At 38.7% G+C, this 12,005-nt stretch overlaps 1 protein-coding gene across 2 annotated transcripts in view; it reads right to left on the bottom strand.

The window, feature by feature from the left end:
- Positions 1–443: 443 nt before the first annotated feature.
- Positions 444–12,005, bottom strand: part of LOC116438395 — a 143,059-nt gene continuing 131,497 nt past the window's right edge. For both annotated transcript variants that reach the window (XR_004237720.1, XM_032097281.1), the window contains one exon: positions 444–2,834. The gene's annotated coding sequence lies outside the window, so the exon portion shown is untranslated. The remainder of the gene's footprint in view (positions 2,835–12,005) is intronic.

Below are 12,005 nucleotides of genomic sequence, written 5' to 3'. Positions count from 1 at the left end.
ACAGAATATGTGTTCACCTGCCCAGTATCTTAAATAACCTGTTTTCAGTATTGAAAACTGCTACAGAATATGTGTAAATTTCTAACAAAGTGCTTCACGAGTGTAGCACCTATCTGAGTGCATTTGTCTTTCCTATACACACTCAGATCTACTTTTCCAATATTGCCTAAACAGAAGCCAACGTTGAATATCACGTCTGTGTTAAAAAGTTACCTCAAAATCTAAATTTTTACACGTAGCTCTTTTGGGTGTTCTTAGCATGTGGGATTGACAGTTTACGAAGAAAAGAATTACATATTTACAGGAACTGTATCATCACTGAAATTGCTAAGGCAATCTTTTTTATGACTATTTAAAGACTAATTATATCTTGAGCAACTTGAAAACTATGTACTGTGCATAGTTTCTGTCTCTTAAGAAAACAAGACAAGAAGAAAAAAGTATTATACTAACAGATAAGAGCAATTTATTTTAACAATAGTGTTGATGCTTACAATAAAACACAATTCCTCCCACACAAGTGGAAAAAATATACTGCAGCCAAAATACGACTTTTGAAATGAACAAATAGTTTAGATGCCTGATCTGTGTGAAGCCTTTGTTTCAGTGAAGTCTGATGTATCAACAAGGTCCTGCAGCATCTTGGTTAGACACAGGAAACAGAGAAAAATGATTCAGAACTAACTCACTTAAAAAATATTAAGAAATACATATCAAATGATGTGTTTTAGATCAGAAGTTTGAGAAAAATAAGCAGTGCAGAATAACTCGTGCTTGTGAATCTTCTTACACAAAGTCAGTGAGGTACTTAACACATGAGGGACAAGCTAAAGCTCACACTGGCTTTTTTCAGAGAGGTAAAAAATACAAGAAGTGATGGAGAAGTTAGAAGATGAGACTGGTGCTTAGAGCATTGTGGGTTCACTTTAAATTGAACAGGTACAAGAAATATGGTTCTGAGTGCAAAGGGATTTTAATGTTGCAGTATGATTTTTAAACCAATATTCTCTTTCAGTTTAAAATGTAAATTAAATGAGAGAATATACTAAATGCCATATTGTGTTCCCACTAGAACAAAGAAAAGGGATGGCAACTAACTACAAAATCCTCTTTGTCCCATGTTACAGGAAAAGCTAAGCAACAGTTTTCCTGTAGACTGAAATCATTATTCAAACAATAGAATGAATGTTTTCTAGGCCTTAAACATCAGTGTCTATGTTTTATGTTTTAAAAATCACTTGATGCTGTAACAGTAAGGATGAATATATACTTTGCGGTAGTTATATATCAGAATTGTCTACAATAATAATAATAATAGTAATATTATGGCTGGAAGTCTTCTGTATATTTTAGTATATCTTTTGAGTGGGGGTTTTGTTGTTTTTGTTGTTTGGGGGGGGTTTAGGTGCAAACTAACATTCAGGTTAAATTTTAATTCTAAATATTACTGGACATCTAGTCCAGTTTTCTAAACATATAAATATGTAACATCCTAGTGTTGCACAATGGGTAACAGTTGTTCAGATTTTTTTTTCTTTTTTTTTCTTTTAGGAACAGTTCTGATGCTTAACATTTGAAATAGGTATATTTTCCTTTTTACCCTTCCAGGCAAGGAAAGCTCCTTTGGTTCTCTAAATTCTGCAGAGAAACAATCACAGTCCAAAGCTGCTGGTTCCCCTCCGCCTAGGTCCCAAGAGCCTGACTTGTGATTGTTGCTAAAAACCTCACAAGTTAGGGTCTCAGGGACTAGGAAAAGTCCAATATGATCCAGTAGAATTCGTCTTCCAATAAACTGAATTGTTTAGTAGTCATAATCGCTGTCAGCAAAACTTTCACTGCTATTGTTAAATAGAAAAAAAGCCAAACCCGAAAGAAACCCTAAAAACAATGTCCCCCCCCACCCCAAATCACCACCACCTCCTTCCCCGCAAATAAACAAACCACAGTTTCAAGTAGGGGGCAGAAAAGATCAAATAAGCAGGCAAGACGCATACATACATTCAAACAATGTATCAGCTGACCGAACAGACTTTTCTGAGAGTATAGTCCTTAACTTTTGAAAAGAAAAACCAAAGAACACAGGAAAAAAATCTTCACTGCCTTGTCTCGCAAGTAGCTGTGTTACTATAATGCATCAGAGGGAAGCGTCTACAAATGGGTTAAAATCTGCTTCCAGGAGATTTGTACAGTAACAATTTTATTCTATTTCCTTAATGCCTGAAAGAAGGATTAAATGCTTGTTAAGGGGGTTCTAATTGAAATATTTCCCCATTATACTTTTAGTCCTACTGTTCAGGTGGGCCCTGGGTTGCAGAGTACTTTAAACCCATTCACGATGCAAGGATAACCTTTGGGCGTGTATTCACTTTTTGCCTCTTCCCCACGTTCAACATTTAATCCTTCTACAGACTGCTAGAAAAAGCTTCTTCCTTTCCAATGGCAAAACTAGCCTTCACTCCATAAGCTGCAGAAAACATTGACATGCAGAGATTGTTGTCACTTGAACCAGATTACTTAAAGCACACATAACTTTCAAATACTGTCGATACAGTAAGAAGAAATGCTCGGATTTCCCAAATAATTTTGTTCTGAAGCCGAACACTTTTAATGGCACAACCACAATCCTGAACTACTTTTGCATTCATTCTCCTCCGATCTTTAGCCTTGTTTGCAGAATGAAAAAGAAAATTTCTACTTTAGGGACAGGATCCATCGTGGCTTTTTTTTTTTCCTCCATCAGATCCCAGAGCAAAAGAAACTGCAGCCATAAAGGTCCTAGCCACTGGAGCAGAATCTGGCATAGAAAACTCAGTGCTCTTCGGGAAGCCGTTCAGCTTTAAAAAGGAAGAAAAAAAGAGAAGGGGGGAAGAATTAGAATCTCTGCTGGTCGAACAGGTGAACCATCCATTTACAAGAAAGCTGTACAGAGTGCTCTGCTGAAGAAAAGATTTGCCAGTGCCCCCCACCCCCACCCCTGCCCTTCACCCTCCCCTCCAGACTGATACTTCAGATTTCAGAACATTTTGGATTATTTACAATATTATTTCAGCTGATGATATAATGCAACATTATATAAGAGCCGTTTCTTTGTCACTGTGCACCATTCAATCAGTTATGCCTCAGACACAAAATAGTTAAATGAAACAAAATATATATATAAGAGAGAGATATATATGTATAGCAGTCCCTAGATTTCATTCAATTTCTTTTTTTAAAGCTGATCATGATTTAACAAACAATTTTGACCACAGCTTTCAAATCAATAATTAGAATGAAAAATCTCTCCCCTCTATAAATATGACATTAACATAATTATACCACCCCCATCGCATAGACCCATCCTCTTTAGGGAATACATCTGATGCTCTGAAGATGGAAATCAGTCAGATTTTAGTTGCTCTCAAACGTACCTTTGCTTCTCACTGACTGACTGGCTTTACCTTCCATGCACACACACGGTCACAGCACACACACGCACACACACACACATGCGCACACACACACACACACACACGCACAGAAAGGCACGGCAAAGCAGCGGATGCTGACTCAGAGCAGTTGTGTGTGGAGGGGGTGGTATCGGCTGGTATTTTCACTGCACTCATCATTAACATTAACTCACTCTCTAGCATCCACCCTCTCTCAGACCTGCTGGACTGCAGCATTTGCATGACGCTGTCACTCTAGCCCTTGTGGGTCAGATGTTAGAAGAAAAAAAAAACCTCAAGGCTCTCATAAGGAATGCCTTCATTTCTTCCAAAGGGTCCCTCTTCTTATTTTTCCACCTTTCTACTTCCTCTGTTGCTGTGTCTCAGTTGTTTGACATCTTTCCGGAAGAAAATGTCTTGAGCTGCAATAAGCCAGTAGTCAGTCGGTCCTCCCCTCACCTCACACTCCTATTCCCACCCCCTTTTTTTCCTAATCAATAAGACAGATCTCCAAATGCAGTTGTGAAAACAGGCTCTGACACACAGACTTTCATCCTCGATCCTCTGCCTCAGGAATAGCAGGCAAGCCAGGCTCACACGTGATGTAGAGAGAAATAATGCCAGTAATTCTTGAACAGTCTTAGGAGTTTATTCTACGCCTTCTTCATTTTTTCCTTTGCTCGAATAAATACCAGTGGGAAGGACAAACTAGCTTTCAAAAGCTACAAGGATTCATTTCTTCAGAAAATAATGAACATTAAAAGACTAATATTAATCTTCCCCAAAATTAATGCTATCTTCCCCCCCCCCTTTATTGTACTCTTTATAAGTAGGAATTGTCTCATAGCCAAAACCCTGCCAGGGTCTGAATCACCATTCACTGTGCTGAAATCGTGAGTTTCTGGGCTTCAATTGGCATTTAACTGGACTAAGCAAATTTTTTCCTCTTTTTTTTTTCTCTTTTATTTTAGACTTCTTAGTTAAAATAAAATAAAAAATAGAAGCTGCTTGCGTCAGAGGGAGCACTGCAAGAGAACAATGGCAATACACCCGCACCACCACACTGAGTACTGAAAATGCATGTTCGAGCCCTACTTGTGTATTTTTCTGTATGGTATTTGCTCCGTTTTGGTAGAGAAGTCTGAAAGCATACACGTACACCGAATACACACACAGAGAAACTCAAGACGCATATAGAACATACACAACACAAAACAAAGCACAAAGGCTGATAACTGAAACACAGGCACGAGTTGTCTGACAGGCTATGAAAATCCACAGAGCGTAATTATTGTGTGCATTTTTACCTTGTTCCTTTGTTCTTAAGGCAAGGGACTTTAATGGCTTACGGTGTTGACAGTCTTTCGGCTTTTCCCTTTTTTACGCCAACAGTATTTGGGAATTACTTTTCCAGACAATACCACACCACTGTGATTCGCGGTATAGAAATTATTTACCAGAGGGGGGGGACAGGTGATACGCAATTCACCAGCCAATTCTCAGAGCTGCCTGGTGCTGTGGAAGCCCTCGGCATAGCCGGGCGGGCAGGTCCCAGGATGCAGCGCTGCAGTCCCGGCTCAGGTAGCCTTTTGGCAACCTTATGGCAGCAGCAGCAAATGGGAAGGGCATCCACTTGCAGGAAAGGTCCAAAAGAAAATACCACACAGCCCCAAAGTAAAGGAAGGAAGCCAAAATGCCAGGTACACGCCCTATAGCCCGGTTAGTGCGTACTTGGGATCAGCCCTGGTGATGGTGATTAATTTCTTGGGAGAAGGATGGAGGAAAGTAGACAATTAGGAAACAGTTAAGTTTGTAATCTCAGAGAAAGGGAGAGACGGAGACAGACACACACCCACAGACAGAGAGCGAGCGAAGAACGCCAAGCATGAGACAACAAAAACAAGACCAAAATCAGATTTGGGAAACTGAAAAAATACAGGATTACAGCATTCAGCTTAGCATTTACTGAGGTATAAAAAAAAAAGAAAAAAATTACCACATGCACAGCATGGCTTAAAATACTTATTGCCATCAACAGCCTGTGACGGATGCCGGCTTCTTACTGCTATACGTACATTAGATTGGTCATCGCCTCTTAATCTCCTTTTGCTCAGACCCATCCATTTTTTGCTGCTCCAGCATCTGTGCCCTTTATGCTTTTTTTCTGTATAGTTACCCACAATACCCTGGATAAATTAATGTCATGACCTCGCTACGGCTATCAGACAGAAAAAAAAGTCTACTATTTTAATAATTGAACGTGCGCGTACAGCAAACTGCCTACTGATAGCCCAGCTTTGTGGACTGCCTCCAAAAGCAGCCTTTGCTAGCTCTGCGAATCAGAGACAACAGATGCAAATACTGGCCACAGAGCCCCAGCTCTCTTCCTTGCCTTTTTTTTCAAAAAACCCACCCTTTGCAGTCTGTGCCACTTCATTTTCCCTGTGCCTGTCCCCTCAGTGGTTAAAAACATTAGCCTGATGAAATTAGAAGCTTCTGAATAAAAGGATGAAGATGAGTGAAAATTATAAACGGCTGCAGATTCTGGAAATTTATAACCAAACAGTGAGTAGGGAAGAGTACCCAGGTTCAAGTGCTGAGCCTCACTTGGGAGTACCTCTGGGGCCAATGGGACTGCAGACTAGATTAAATCAATAGTCGTCTGAAACGAGATGTCGTAATCAATCAGCTCAATTACCACTGTCATAGATCCGGGCTTAAGGTCTTTCCTGATTCCACTCTTCTAATCATTAACCCTTATACATCCTCATAATAGGAACCCACACTTGCTCTGCTGCCCTACCTTCAGACCATCAAAGTTTAGCTTAGCATTTTCCCCTTTTTTTCCTTTCACTATTTAAAAAATATAAGAGTGGGTCAGCAAGAAATATTTTAAATGTGAATATGGTGAGATTGGATGCACTCCTTTAAGTGTACCTATTATATATGTGCTGCTGTGCACTTATATATTATTATTATGCCTCCGGGAGTGGCTGGGTGGATCAAAGACTGCTGTTTAATTAACATTCAACTCAGCTGTTTCCTTGGAGATTAAAAATAGAAGACTAGTTGAATTAAACTGAAGCTGTTCACTCCTTTCACTAATCCAATATTACAGAACCCTCCTCCCTTCAACCTAGTTAGAAACAACTCATTTCTGGTTAATCAGCCACCAGGAAAATCCATTTTCAGTTTGAAGGTAAGTGTGAAAAAGTTGGAAAGACAGTTTTGTGTGCATGTCTGAATTTCACGGAATTGCCCATCATTTACATTTTGCATTCACAGTACAGTAAATCCTCATGCAATGCAAGGAGAAAAGAACCATCAGGCTTGACTATGAGCGGAACCACTTTAAATTCTTGCCTGCAATTATTATTTGCTGTATGAAGATTAAATGTCAACCATTAAACTTTTTTTTTTAGTTCCTGTGCAGGAAAAGATCTAAGAGCTTTTCATAAAAATGCTCCAGCAATTCTCACATATCCGTCTCTTATTTTCTCAGGAGGAAAGAAAGAATCCAGGTAGCAGGTATCCAGAATTTAAGACTCTTAAACCTGATTTATTCTGTCAGACTTAAATAATAATAGTGAAAGAAAACGCTGGTACATTTACACTTACATCACTGGCTGTACACATTGCCTCTGTTTCCAAGCAGAACCACACCTTTTTTAACCATAGATCTGCTTCTCATCTGGAAAGACTGAACGCAGAGCCCCAGCCCAGGCAGCACTGAGAATACCAAATAGCAGAATTAGCTGTGGCAATGGTATTTTGGGAAGGAACTTGTGCTCCTAGAGATGCTAGCAGTGGGTATGGGACAGGGGCAGCAAATAGGGGTCTCACAGCTGAGGCAGAGGCCAAGGTTGGGGATCTGTCTGGGCAGAGCTCCATGCTGTCCAAGACAGGTTTTAATTGGAGATCGACTGCTGGATTTAATGACCCAGCTGTTTTCATTAGTAGAAATATAAAAAATTGGTCTCGAAAATGATTCAGCTGCTAGCATAGGTGCTTTTTAACAGGCTCATACCTCAGCCAGGAACAGCTTGGTTGCAGTCACTGACCCCTCACAGATGGAAAAAAAAAATGACCTCAGCTTTGCCCCTTTTCTGGGAAAGCTTTAGCTGGCAGGGGGATGAGAAACAAAAAGAACCTTAATTTTGTCCTTCAGTAATGCTAAATGAATTCACTGCACCAGACACCACCTTAAACTGTCTGAAGGGCACTGCTCAGTTTTGCAGGCATCAGCTCAGACTGTGAGCATCATCCACAAGGGGACAGCATCCACATCCACACTGGAAAGATGCAGTTTGTGTCTGTGAGGAACAGACAGGGGAGCAGCCATTGCTGAAAGCACCCAAAAATTAAAAAAATAAAAAAAAAAGAGAGAGAAGAAAAAAGAAGGCGTTTCCTGGATTATTACTTCTGGATGGAGAGGGAGGAGAGGTGAGGCTGGATATGCATGTCAGATACCAGAACCTGCTCAAATACGGGATGAGCCTTTTGTTTCTTAAACAGCAAGAGTGAGGTGATCTGCAATGCTAAGGCAAAATTTGTGTGACAGATAAGGACTCTCTGGAATGACAGATAGTAATGTTAATAGAATGTGATGACAAGAATTAGATACCATTGGAGCAAACTCAGAAGGTATCTAACAGGAAGAGATGTATGCACTAATAACAAATGTTAGTCTGATTTTACCGTTCTCATCTTCATATCCTCAGTGTGCACCAACTGGGACATAAAGTGCTCATCCCTTTCGTTTTTCTAGAAGCAAAAGTTTCTTCATCACAGTGCACATGGAAAGGATATTCATAAAATAAATATTCTCTTAATGTAGCATTTAAATGACTTAGAAGAGTGACACTGTCAGAATGACCCATGCCTAGAATGACCTACATCATAGTTCTGTATGATTATCCATAACACCTTCTCACCTCACTGATGAACAGCAAGGAGATAAAGACTTCAGAAAATTCCCACAGCTCTCTAGTCCCAGATCTACCTTAAAAAAATCTACCCTTCTATTTTGTTGTTTAGAAATGCTACATCCAGAATTCATCTTGCAATTTAGTACGAGTGCCTTTTTTAACTTAGCTGAAATTCCCACCTGATCATGAAGTATTAAAAATATATATAGCCTACACAATCTATTACAGAAAGGAAATCACAGAAATAAAATTACAGAGAAACAGCAATATCCTTCTCTTCCTACGCAAGCTCCATCTTACTCGAGAAATGCTATTATACCATCTCCTTGCTGACTTGTCAATTTACCTGCCCTTTATTAAAACACAGACATATGACAGCAGAAATTATTGCAGTTTGAATTACTTTGTGTGTGAATACTGTTCAATAGACCTTGATTTTACCAACACTTTCAGTTAAAAAAGTAATTGTTTGTGAAAACAAACCACTATGATATTATACTTTTTTTGACCTGTTTCCTTGAGCTGTGAAAGCATGAAATAATGAATGAGTTAACTTTTCTATTTATGTGCACTTTTTATACTTAGTTCACTAATTGCTTTGTGTTACTACTTAATACAGCATCAGCACAATGTGAAGAAAGGAAGGGCCCAGTACTAAAATGAAATTCCAACTGTTCAAAAACCTGGTTTTGCCTAAACAGTCAGGTCTGCATTCGCAGTCTGTTCAATAAGAAAGATGCAAAGTGCCAAGCACTATTTTAAAAATCCCGCTTCATAAATTTTCCAGTCTGACATTTTTACTGTGTCCTTACATGCAGGTATACCTACTTACACACACACACACACACACACACACACACACACACACACACACATATATACAATTGATAAAAACACAAGATTACATAGAACTAGATCACCAAAATATGCTGTTTATCCCCAGAAGTCACCCCTCCATGCTGGTTACACACTATTGTTGCAACCACCAGTGGGCCTGATTCTGAAATAGGGCAATACTAGTCCCTTTATTTGGATGGATAATGTCTCTGAAAAGACCTGAGCCATTTCTCCGAGCACTGGTTCCTGGATGTGTATTTGCCACATAAAAATCCAAGTTTGTAAAAGGAAATTAAGGGCATTTGGTAACATGCTGCAAACACTACGAGAATGTACAGACTTCTGATGTAGGAAAAAACACTTATTTTCTTAACAATGTAATCTGAAGATAAAAATTTGTGAGAAACATCCAGACACACCATTTCTACAATCTTGTTTTTAGAGGTTTAAGAGGTCTGGGGAAAAGCAAAGCATTTTAAGAAGAAAATACAAAATAAGTTCAGTGCCTGCAAAACCGGAATATTTTAAATTTTCTAGACAGTGAAGGTTAAAGCTATCCTGCATTCTCATAGTTCTCTCTCTCCTTTCAATCAATCTCATTGATTTTTTTTAAAGGTCAGAGGCTATACCTTCATTGATCAAAGAAACAGCCTGACACAGCGAAAGAGTCTGCCAATTCCAGACAGATCAATCACACCTTTGTCTGCTTTTGATACATTATGGTTATTTATTCTGCATCACCACGACTTTCTGTCGCATGGCTCTTAATGCAATAATGCTGCTCGGGGACAACAATAAAAGAAAAGGGGGGAGGGGAAATGTTCTACTTAAAATATTTTAAGGCTCTCTCTGGTATTTCTGAGGGTGGCTTATGATGGAACTTGGCCAACTTGTCTGATTTCATTTTTGCCTTGGAACTCCTTTTCTGGTATTTAGCTCTCCTTGGTCAGCGTTTTGTACGATTTTAAAAAGGCGATCCTTTGAAAACAATTTGTGCAAACTGTTTTTAAAAAAGTAATTAGATCTTGATAGGACAACAGTTATGATCTAATCACAACCATAATTTTCCACTTTTATGCACTGTTTTAGAAATGTTTTAATAAATAGGATGTAACTGATACTCAGCTACAGCTACCGACTGCTTTATGACTGTAAAAGGAAACTAATGGTCAGCCTAAAATAATTACTAGGAAATATTGCTGAATAAACAGATATAAGTGCTGAAAAGCTCCTGGCTTTGCAAACTATTATGCTGAAAGCCAGCTAAAGCTTTAAAAAATGCACTATATGCTCACTGCCTGCCATGACTGAAAGTTCTGTGCCATTATTTTGCTCTCCACAGTTCCTGAAGGAAGCCTTCAAAACTCCTGTTGGTCTAATATCAAATCTTTTGTTCACATTTTGTAGCCTATCACTTCACTAGCAGTTTCACTACTTAAGAAAAATCACTTGTGGGTCTTGGGATATTGGTTATAAGTAAAAGCATTAAAATCCAGTCTTAAAAGTGAAATTGTAGCCTAAGAGAAGCCAGTGGAAAAATGCCCAGTGACTTCAGTGGAGTTGGGACTTCACTGGAAGATGTCAATCTCAACTCCTTCAACCCAAGATACCTGCAGTAGAAAAAGCAGCTTGTGAGATTTCAAAGGACCCTAATTGTATAAAGCTTTTAAAAACCCAACACATTTCTTATCAAAATAGCTAACAAAGCTGTGATGAACTCTATGCACCACTCAGTCCTATCAAGCAGAGTGGAACTGTTCAGTAAAATTAAGCATGTAAATCTTTGCAGAATCAGGATATCAGGTAATAAGACATAATCACCATCGTTACACATTAAAATAAGATATGTGATAATCCAAACACCTGGCATTAGTTTCTGATTTCATTGTCCCTGCTCTGTAAATTATTGTGCACCCAATTTACAATTACATCAGCACTATTATGTAGAGCAAAAGGTAAGTGGTATACAAAGCTGAAATATTAAACCCATTAAAAAGTTATGAGTTTGACAGAGTCCCCACATGTATTTGTGTTCATGCCAAGAAATGCATTTGAAAACCTTTAACAAAAGGAAACTGCCTTCCAGTGATAAACTGCAGTGCCTACAAGACATTGCTAAAATGCTACTGCCACTCTCAAAGGCCAAGAGACCTTAAAAATGGTTGCTGGCTGACAGCATTATACAAAAACATACAGTTTCTTCTGTAAAGAAATAAAGCTGAATGCACAACATTTCAGACAAGTTTTGAATAAGTCTATTTGTCCAGCTTACTTTGCAAAGGCTCCGAAGAAAACAGCACCATAAACACTTTCAGTCCCCACACAAGGGCTAAACAAAGAGTCCTCTTTCTAGCCATTTAATCCAGTAATTTATTTTTTCAACCATCACATAAATCGAAACACAGCTGTAACCAATGACTTGCAGATCCAGTTCCCTGCCAGCTGGATCCTGTTCTGCTGAAGCAGCAAGATTTTTACATTGTTCACTTCTGTACATCTGGAGAAATCATTTAGGTTCAAAGGTGACTAGAAAAGCTCTTTAAATAAACTCAACCAACAGTGAAGAGAGGCCTACATATCTACAAAAGCTCCACAGAGTTCCATTTTATAAGTTTTTTTTTCATATTAGTACATAGAGCAGTTTGCTTCCTTAACTATTTTTGATTATGACTTTTTAATTGAATTCTACATTCAAATATGTATTTTGATAACAAAGAGGTATTTAGTATTTCCCAAGAACTTTCAAACAATGTCAATACTCAAAAGTGATCACAGTCAATGCCATGTGTATTTATCACATTTAAAAGAAAGA

This window comes from Corvus moneduloides, chromosome 2 (assembly GCF_009650955.1).
Source record: "Corvus moneduloides isolate bCorMon1 chromosome 2, bCorMon1.pri, whole genome shotgun sequence".
NCBI classification, from domain to species: domain Eukaryota; kingdom Metazoa; phylum Chordata; class Aves; order Passeriformes; family Corvidae; genus Corvus; species Corvus moneduloides.
This window is presented reverse-complemented; position numbering and strand designations above follow the sequence as displayed.